The sequence below is a fragment of the Sinohyriopsis cumingii genome, unplaced genomic scaffold (assembly GCF_028554795.1).
Source record: "Sinohyriopsis cumingii isolate HCF-2022 unplaced genomic scaffold, ASM2855479v2 utg001869l, whole genome shotgun sequence".
NCBI lineage: Eukaryota > Metazoa > Mollusca > Bivalvia > Unionida > Unionidae > Sinohyriopsis > Sinohyriopsis cumingii.
Window position 1 is genome coordinate 277,398 of NW_028316075.1, and position 11,582 is coordinate 288,979.

The following is an 11,582-nucleotide window of genomic DNA, read 5'->3' on the forward strand; positions in this document are numbered from 1 at the left end:
GCTATGCCTCACACTGCCTCCAGAATATAAAAGAAAAGTCAGTGTTGTCTTTTTATAGGACATATTAAATATCATAACTACTTGCAAATAACTTCTTTATAGTAGTATTACCATTCGGGTGGCCTAAGTAGATACAGGAGATGCAGATAAGTAAGTAGATACTCAGATGCAGGAGGTCACTGGTTTTAACCCTGGTTGAGTCATACCAGAGATTTATAAACATGGTACAAACAGCTGCCTTGCTAGGGGCTCAGTATTAAGTGGTTAGTTTTAAGACTGGTCAGCCTGGTGTCAGGATAATGTGACTGGGTGGGATATCATGCTACATGTCTGCGGCATGATGCCCCAGCGCTAGACATCACTATAAACTGCCACACAGACCTATAGCCATATGACTAATAAGTTGTTAAATCTACATTAAAAATACGAATCACACACACATAGTAATATTACTCTACTGATTATCAACTGTGACTACCGTTACGAGTCAACATTGCTGATCTCCATGCTCAGTATAGTAATTTTAAAACCCATCATATGACTTTGTGTGGAATAGTATAATTCCATTCGAAGCTTAGAATTTTAAGTCATACGCAAGGATGTGCTGAGTGTGTAATGCGAATTTATAATCCCAAGGATGGAATTTTCAATTCTGCACTAAAGGACAATGATAGGTTCTTTTTCTCACATTTGTGTGCTAAAAAAAGGTGAGACCAGTTCAAAAAGGCATACTGTGAATTTTGTTGGAACTTTCAAGCTGCAAAACTACCACTGAAAATTTCCTTACCATAACATAGAGCATAAAATGTTAGAATATTGCAGTGTAACTTTCAGTCACATTTATAAACATTTCAGCTTTCAAAGAACAGTACCAGTAGTTAAAAGGGCTATATTAATTGCAATACATGGTGTCTGAACTGTGTACTGAATATAGTTTGTGCACAGATACAGATATCAACAGATTACAAGAAGTCCACTTTTATTGATAAGATTAATGAAGACAGACAAATAATAACAACATAGTTCATAATTCAACTCTAAGCAATAGTTGATTTAAACTTCAGAGCAAATACTGTGACTATACATTCTTTAAACAAATTCAATTAAAATCAACTGCTTTTCCAACTCAGAATTGGGGTATAAATGCTGTTCATGCAGCTAGGTTAATCAGCGTGAAACATGTTTGTTGGACTTAAACCACTGCTCAATTTAATATGTAAATATGTTGCAAATGAAATGTTTAATTTGATTATTGTGAAGAACGTTTCAAGTGATGGTGCAAACAAGTTTTTGATATGTGCACGTTGCTCTCAGTAAATTGTCTATATACTCAGAAGTCATGATAAAGGTCAGGTGTGAAGCATGAGCAAGTAATCTTGCACTGGTTTTCTGAAGTGGAAAATATAATCATACACATATGAATGTGAGAATATTACTATTTTGCCTAGTTGGGGTCAGCTCATGTGATTAGGATGCATGTAATTTAAATCAGATTACTTTCTTCATGCTGGGGTCAACCTGGCATAGATAAGCTGAGACCAGCCAAAAATTCACCTAATACTGGGATCAGCCTATCATAAATTGGAAATCATCATAATCCGGTACAGTGTTACATTTAGATTCTAGCTCATGTGTAACCCCTATACAGAGAGAGCGAAAAGTTTATTTCAGTAGTAGTTGTTTTAGGATTTAACGCCATTTTTCTGCACAAGATAGGCTATACATCGCGGTCAGTATAAATGGTAGAGGAAAATCCCGGGAAAACCCGGGAAAGAATTTCGACCCACGATACGCTACTAGCAAACTTTCTCACATACCCACATTGGCCGAATCTGATTTGTGTGTGTGTGTGTGTGTGTGTGTGTGTGCTTATTGACTTGGTGGTATATCTAATATTTGTTATCATGAATAGAGTTTGAATAGAGTTGAGTTGAGAAATAAGTTAGAATACTCATGTAGTCTTTATTTTTCACATATCGCATGTATGAATCATTTATGTATACATGTCTATATCTGTTTTAAATAAATTGGGTTTATAAGGCCAATGATATGAACTAGTTGTCATGTTGTTATATTACTACATAGCAGATACAACTTTGTCAAACTTTATTTGGCTCACAATACTATTACTGAAATGTAGATCTCCAAACTCAGTTGAACAAGATTACTACATAGCCTAGATGTCTATATAAGATTGTAAATTAAACTCCTTGTAGTAATCATATATTTTAATAGAAGGTATAGATATTTCAGTTTACAATTTATTAAAAGCTGTTTAAGCATCTACTATCACCATTGTAACAATACAAACTTCTACAATAACTTGACATTCTGTAGTCAATAACTCTTTTTATCCACTTACATGATTATATGCATGAGTATCAAATGAACAACAGGTAAATAATTCCTTACTGCCATTTACCTTTATCGTGTATCCATAGATGTTGTCCATTGACTTTGTTACCACAATAATAAACATGAAAAATCGTACCAGTAAATTTTGTATACATAGACAAAAGTATTTAGCTTGTATGAGAACTTTAAGCATGTCACATGCTTAATTATATTTAAGATAATTCCTGAATGCATGTAAAAAGCATTTAATATTTGCTGCTACGAACAATTACTCTTGTTAAATGCGACTAGTTATTGACTTTATTTTAAAATCGCATCTGGATACAAGAAAGATGTCATTTGTACATCAAGTTTGTCAGCCTCAAGACCATGATAATCCTTCTTTGCATGATCAAAGCACAGAGAAATACCAAAGCATAATGGCACTCTGTACTGAATAACGTACATTGCTATTGACAGTAATGCTTACCATTGTGAGATCCAATGTTCGTTAAGAAGCAAACTAAAGCAAGCTGTTGTTGTTGTAGGGTTTAATGACATTTTCAGCACAAGACAGGCTATACATGGTGGCCAGTATAAATTGTGGAGGATTAACCCGGGAAAACCCGGGAAAGAACCACCGACCCACAAAAAGCTACCTTCAAGCTTTCTCATACACATATATGTATGTATGCATGCATGTATGCATGCATGCATGCATGCATGCATGTATGTATGCATGTATGTATGTATGTATGTATGTATGTATGTACGCACGCACGCATGTATGTAAGCATGCATGCATGTATGTACGTATGTATGTTGAGTTGATAATTTCTATATATAGTCATTATAAAAATTGACTAAATGTACACATGCAATACTAGATCATGTTTATTTTTGAATATTCCAACAAAAATTGTCGGTTTTGTGGGCTTTGTTGGTTGTGGGTTTTGTTATAACTGTGGGCTTTGTTGACATTGTGGGTTTTGGATTGGTGGGTTTAGTTGCTTATGATGGTTGTGGGTTTTTTAAGGAGTATATATGGCTTTGTGGGCTGCTTGTGGTGTTCAGTCAGCTAGGAGCAATCAAACTAGGTACATCGCAATAATTGTGAGTTTTATTTATTTATGTATTTTTAATTTTGTTTGTTTAGTTTATTACAGAGTTATGTAACTTTTTGCAATATTTTGGACCGTAAATTTTTCTTTAAAGTGTATTTAAGCACAAAGCAATATTTATCTATGAATTTCTTTGTTTTTTAATTATTTCTCTCTTCCAAAATTGTTTGCATTCTAGTAATTCTAATTTATTTTTACTAGATAGTGTTATATCATTTGTTATTTGAAACTCGGTGATACGGTCAAGTGAGTCTTGTCCTCAAAGACCAATACTTTAATTTATTTATTTATTAATTTTCTTTATTTAACTAGTTGTATGATGCCAAAGGCATAAGCGAAGTTTCTTCACAGTACAGATATATCATTCCTTTCTTAAAGTATAGGTCCACAAATGTTCTTTGGGACATAGAATGTCTAAGTCATTGTGATTGCTTTCCTCACTGACTTGACATTCTAAATGAAATGCAACACGCTTGATTAATCTACCAATCTATAATGCATTAATTTATTTGTGTTTCTATTTTATAATTTACTATTTGTCTATGTCATTGGTCGTGTTTTCCTTATCGACTTGACAACCAATTTATTTCCATCTATATCAATTCACTTCAAATAAGTATTAAGCTATAGTTGAAGTGTCAAGTCTAGCAAGTGTTTTCCTTCCATATTTTACATTCCGCATATTACAATCAAGTCATAATTTCTCTTCTGGAGTAAACTTTATTCCAACTAAATCCAAATATGGTAAATCTTATATAATTTTCATTCATCTGAAGGAATAATAATATAATGAACTAATAGGCTAATAGTATAGTGCTAATGGTTATCCTGACCTTGTGTTAAATTATCATATACCAAACTGTACCTCATGACAATGAGAGTATTCAGACCTTGTATACAAAACAAGAAGACTGTCATGGTTATGAACAGACTTATTTCAAGGTTTTTTAATAAATCAATCATTTTCTGTTATGTTTGAAAAGAAATCATTAGTTTGAGTTTACTTCATTCTCCCCTCCTTAGTCCGCGAATCAGAAGCAAACTCATTCCTGGTACCGTACTCCTATGCAGTATTATCAGGACCTAGCTCGGCTGTTACAATACATACATACATACATACATACATACATACATACATACATACATACATACATACATATACTCAAAGCTTTTGTACATATTCTGTCATCATTTTTCTGTAGCACAGAAATGCAAGTCAAATGCTGTCTATATGCTTTTTTAATAAGTATACCACTTTTAAATAATATACTTTTATTCATATTCCATGCAACAAACTTGAGTGGTTCAATAATGAAATAAAGCATAACAAAAAGCCTGTCTGCATAAAGGAGAAAATTTAGGTTTGCTAACCATATTTTATTTCGTAATTACTTCCATCAGAGGGAATAGTCTCTGGTGTGAAAAGATCAAGGTTAACAGCTGTTGATAGTAATTATAGAGAGTGTCAGAGCACTGATTTTGCCTGAGATGGCAAAACAAAGGGGTCCTTTTGCTGGACTAAAATTATAAAACTAACCTGACTGAGATCTGATGTGTATGAGTATCAAACTAAATGACAGCAACTGTTGTGTGAATGAGATCCCAATTACTATCTAGCTGTAGAAATAATGTAGACAAATCATGTCTGGAGAAAATCTAGTCATAGATGAGCTATACTAGAAGTGGTTCATGCCTTATAATTGCTTATCTTTAGCAGCAAAAGTAAACAGATGGCTTTTAAATACTGTATTATTTATATACTGTTTGAAGTAAATCATCAAATGAATTGCCATGTAATACTGAAAAGGCCTGTGAGAAAGACTTTGACATTGATGAATTGGGCAATTCCATGGAAAACAGTTTTGAAAATGAGAGTAATAATGTTTCAGAAAACATCATTCATGAACAATATTCTATGTCTCAGGATGACATCACCATAAGTATTGACGTTCTGCTGACATCATCTGCCAATTGGGAAGTTCTTTCCAAGAAGAGCTCTCAGAACATTATGATGCTTTAGATACATCAGTGGCAGATGAATGTGGCACTTTGCAAGATGATAACATGACCCAATAAGATGATGTTGGTGCATTTATATTATCAGTAACTCATACAATGACAACTATTCAAACAGTTGCTTTCTGGATATATAATCAATACAGATGGTGTGTGTGTTTGTGGGTGTGTGTGTGTGTGTGTGTGTGTGTCTTTTGGCTTTTTAGCTTTTTTTGCTTTTTAGCATAGCTTTAATGATGTTTCAGTCATATCACTATAATGTTTGCAGTGGGACAGTGTACAGTGATGTCTAGCACTGGAGTACGATGCTTCAGACATATATATATATATATATATATATATATATATATATATATATATATATATATATATATATATATATATATATATATATATATATATATATATATATATATATATATAGTTTTAAAGCAAAACTACCTACCTACTCTGATTTTAAAAGCTGTGCAATGGGAAACACATATTTCGTTTTGGGTCAGTTATATGTACCAACTCCATAAAGACAGATTCAAATGCTGCTAACGGCTGCTGTGTATATTCTGTTTAATATGCCAACATATCCTGAAGGTTGACCAGAGAAAAGGTTGTTGAATGTGGAGAAACAGGAGAAGGAAAAACGGAGGGTTAAGTACATTTCCAACATCCCTTATCCAGAGGCCAGAAAGCTTGTACAAGCTAGAAGCTCCATCCCCGGCCCAGCCTTCTAAACTGTAGTAAAATAAAACAATCTAAAAGCAACGAAAGACGCCCAACCCGAAGCCAGCCCACCTGAATATCCTTTCCGCTCAAACATCCCGCATTATAAACCTGCAAAAAACTCAATATCGACTCGAACAACCTTCATCAACACTCCACCGCCAAACTCACCAAACAGTTAAAAAATGTTGCAAACAAATGGGCAGCGAAAGGGGTCCGATGATCCTATAAAGCTGCACAAAGCGTTTGAAGAATTTGAGGAAATGGATGCATAAGAAACTGCTCCATGTACTCAAGGTGTCTCCAGACCTACAACCAAACAATTAATTCACGTTCTTCTTTCAAAGTAATAAACCCATATATTTCGCCGCAAAAGGTCTAACCTAGTTACATCCCCTTCGATTTAAAAAGATCCATTATGAAAAACACCATCATGCAATGGAATGGCCAAAGACTTAAAACCAAATACAATGACATTTCTCTGCTTTTAAACGAACATGATCCTGCAGTACTATGCCTGCAAGAAACATTTTAAAAGACACACTCATCACACTTAAAAACTACTTCATTTTTAACACATACTCCAAAACTAGTGACAGGGCCTCAGGAGGAGTTTCCGTTGTCGTAAACAATAGGCATCCTCATATCGTCATTCCCTTAAACACAAATTTACTAACCATTGCTGTAAGCGTCACATTTACATCGAGTGATTTCCTTTTGTTCTATTCATATACCACCAAGCAACACCTACTACCAAATGACATAGACAACTTTGTTCAACAACTGCCCGCCCCATTTGTTCTACTTGGTGATTTTAATGCCCATAACATTTATGGGGATCAAACTACATAAGCGACAGGGGCAAAACAGGTAGAAGATTTCATTTTCTTGACACGTCTCGTGTCTATATAATTCCAAATCACCGATATATTTACACCCAGAAATGGGTGCTTACCTTGTATTGATTTAACAATTTGTTCTCCTTAGCTACTGTTGGAATATAATTTGAAGGACGCTGATGACCTGCACAGAAGTGACCACTTTCCAATCTGTGTTAAGAACACCATTATTAAAATCGATCAAGCAATTCCACAAAGGAATTTAAAGAAGGCTGACTGGGCCAAGTTTGAAACTTAGCTTAACAGGGATACCGTTTTAAATGACAATGACCCTATTCGGAAGTTTACTTCTGTTTCAATCGAGATTGCAGAAGACTCCATTCCCAAGTCCTCACCGAACTGTAAAAGAACCCAAAAACCGTGCTTCACCAAAGAAAGTAAGGAAGCCATTAGACAACGCCGAGAAGCACTGAAAAAATTTAAGAATCGTCTAACGTCAGAAAATTTAACTAAGTACCGTATTGTTCGGGTCAAAGCTCGCCGCGCGATTAGAGAAAGTAAAATATCATCCTGGAAAAATGTTTCAACTTTAAATTCTTGTTTCTCTATAAAGAAAGTTTGGGGGACGATCCGCAAAATAAATGGAAATGGAAAACACAATTCTTTCCAACATTTGAAACTAAACAACAAGAATAACATTTAAAGACATGGCATTATTACTATTCTTGCTCAGAGTTTCTTTAAAACGTCATCATCTTCTAGCTATTCAGAAGCCTTCCAGAGACTAAACGCTCAGAAAGAACACACGTTTAAAATTCACATCGAATAACTCAGAAAGTTATAAACAACTGTTTTCACTGTTGGAGCTTATGGAATCTTTGTATAAGACCCATGATACATCCGCTGGGCCTGACGAAATACATTACCAGTCTTTGAAACACCTACCAGAACCATCATTAGCAGTTCTTCTGGAAACCTTCAATGATTTATGGAGTACTGGTAATGTACCAAACATTCGGAAAGAAGCATCAATAATACCAGTTCCCAAACCAGGTAAAGATAGCGCAGATCCTATCAACTATCTACCCATTTCACTGACGAGATGTGTGTGCAAAACAGTGGAACGAATGATCAATTCTCGGCTTGTACGGTACTTGAAACTAACAATTTAATATCTCCTTTCCAAAGTGGCTTTCAATATGCCCGTAGCACCAGTGACCATCTGGTCAGACTGGAAATATCTATTCGCGACAAATTTATCAAGAAGGAACATTTAGTAGCGGCGTTCTTTGATTTAGAAAAGGCCTATGACACAACACGGACGTACGGATACTGAATGACCTGCACGATCTGGCTCTAAAAGACCGCCTGCCCTCTTTCATAACGAACGTTCTCTCAGACAGAAAATTCAAAGTACCAGTGGCTACATGAAGGAAACAAATCTAAGACAAACCCTTCCATCTTCCACAACTTGTATTATGGCCTCCTGATCGAATTTAAAAACTACACAAAAGTTTATACTAACAGATCAAAGGATAAGGAAAAACTGCTGCCTGCAGCCTTCGTTAGTGGAAAACACACAAGTCCGCTAACCAAATAGTAAATTGATTTTTTCAGCCGAAATCAGAGCAATAGACATTGCTTTGCAATATATCGAAAGCAAATGTATTTTAAACAGCATTATCTACTCCGACTCACTATCAGTACTTCAGTCACCACACAATAGAAAATTAGAAATCCATTATTAACCACTATTCTCATCAAATATATATCCCACATTACAGTATAATGTTGGCATTGGTATTAAAGGCAATAAAAAAGCAGATCATGCTGCTAAAATGACCTTATCCCTAGAACCATCTGATTTTGAAATACCGTATACTGATTTTATACCGCGTATCAAAGAGTCTTTACGTCAGAAGTGGCAGGCATCATGAAATGATGCCGTGAATAACATACTTCATGCAGTCAAGCCAACCTTAGGAGAATGGACTCCTTCCTCCATAACCATCCGTAGGGAGGAGGTAGTCATTGCAAGAATTAGAATTGGTCATACTTATATAACCCACTCCCACATACTAAAAGGTGAAGACCCACCAGAGTGTGTTTCTTGCAATGAACCATTCACTGTTAAGCACTTTCTGATAGTGTTTCGACCTCCAACCTACGCGCAATCAGTACTACAATGTGCATGACAGGAAGGAACGTTTGATACCATCAACGTCTCTTGTATTATAAAATTCTTGAATGAAGTAAACATTTATTCCAAACTATAATTTTACGCTATCACTTTGAGCATTTTTATTTAATGTATATACCGTGCATCATTTTCAATACCTTTTCATCTAAATCTTCATTAACATACACCATTTACATTTTCCGTTCATTGGGAAGTTTTATATATTATCTTTACCATCTTATCGATTTGATTTTAACTGTTTGATTTTTTATCGCTGGTCGATAAGAAACGTTTTTATCAATTTTAATTAATGCTACATATAATCTTTTGTATGGCACTAAATAGCCTAACAGTGCTTATGCGTCGTAAAACATTTCTTTGCCTCATTGACTATATTTGCTATGAAACGCCGAGCTTCATTAGATCAATTCAATATTGATTCAATATCTTTGTTATTTTTTAATAAAGAATTACTTACAAGTTTTGTACATTACTAAAAGTTAGAAATATCTGCTTTGTTGTGCTAGGTAATATAGATGTGGGTGTAATTTTACTCCTTTCACAATGTTTAATAGCAAAATACTAATACTTTTAATTACATTATTATTTTACTTACATCAGGGCACTGCTAATTCTAAAACGTTGTTTCTGATATTGAATAATGGAAGAAAAATCATCAGGTATAATAATATCTGATAGTCGTTTGTTTGGTGCACTTTGTTTTCTCAGTTTGTGCATAGTTCGTGTAATATATCAACAGAATATTAAACATTCGATGGACATTATAAATAAAATTATGTTGGAATGGTGGAAGATGCTTCTTTCAGCAGTAACGAGAGTGACACACCGTAAATGTATAAATTATTGATAAACAGTATTCATTCTTTTATTTCTCAGATTAGTGTTTATTCAAAGAGTTACCGTTTTGTTATATAATGTTAGGTAATAAGTCATATGAAATGAATACTCAAATTATGCCAATGAGCCGGTAATTAAAGTGCGCAATGAAGTAATAAAATGGCACAATGCGAAGCAAACTTCGTCCTATTACGCAAGCCAATTCAATGTAACATCCAAATACTAAGTACTAGTAAATTTTAATACATTTTTCAATATATAGTTATATATTAACATTTTAGTAACATAATTTTCTATAACAAAGTTTCCATTAAGTAATAATATTTCTAAAAGATGCTAACGGTGACCTAGGTCAAATAGAAGGTTTATAACCTTTATTTACTGGAAAAAATTATTTATTCCTGCAATAACATATGAGGCAGAAATCAATCTTATTGTTGTGTTCATTATTTCATTTGTGCTGAGATTTATGTATTGAAATTATTTATTTACTGGAAATACAAAGTTAACTGGACAAATGGAAATTAGTTGTATTAGTGCAGTCAAATATAACTTGTTCAGTTTCTATTTTTATAGATTACCGGATGAAAGTATTATACACTGATATCACATACACGCAATCAAACAATTTTTGTATGTTTTATGAAATCAAGAAGATCTAGGTTTAGATTTTATTTACATCATGGCATTGCTAATTAAAATCTGTTAATATTGAACAATGAAAGAGAAATCATTAGAAATAATATGCGATAGACTTCTCGACTCTCGAAAAATACTTTCTCTATAAGCGTATCTTTTTTGAGGATTTCTTTTAGTCCAATTCTTTTATCTTTCAAATGTGCATAGTTCTTGTAATCAATGAAACGAAAATTAAACTATCAATTGACATTATCAATAAAATGATATATCAAATGTTGAAGCATGCTTCCTTCAGTAGTAAAGATAGTAAGAAAGAGGAAAAGATATAAGCTATTTTATTCATGTTTATCTCTCAAAGTCAGGAACCTATTTAAATAGTTACCGTTATGTTCTACAGTGTTAGATAACAAGTGATAAGAAAAGAATACTCAGTTTATGCCAGTGAGCCGGCAATCAAAGTAATAAATGAAGTAACAAAATATGATGAAGTAACAAAATATGATAAGGGAAGCAATTTTCGTTTATTCCGCAAGCCATTGCAAAGTTACATCCCATTACTATGTGCGAAATGAAGAATGTTTTAAATTTTAATACATTCTGCAAAGAAAACAAATGCTCTCAAATACGTTACTTTTTTGTATATGCTATAAGAACAATAAGAACAAAATCGACATATGCCTTTATTGAATTGGTCATTAGTTACATAATAAATGTATACTTAAAGTTTAAGTGAATCCTCTCACGTCTATTATTAAGAAGTTGTTGAATGTTGTTCGCCTTTCCTCGTTCATTCAAGTTATCAACATAATGTCACTGAAATAAAACTTTAAGGGATACCATAATATAAGCAAACACATAATTAGAAAATGATGGTATGAC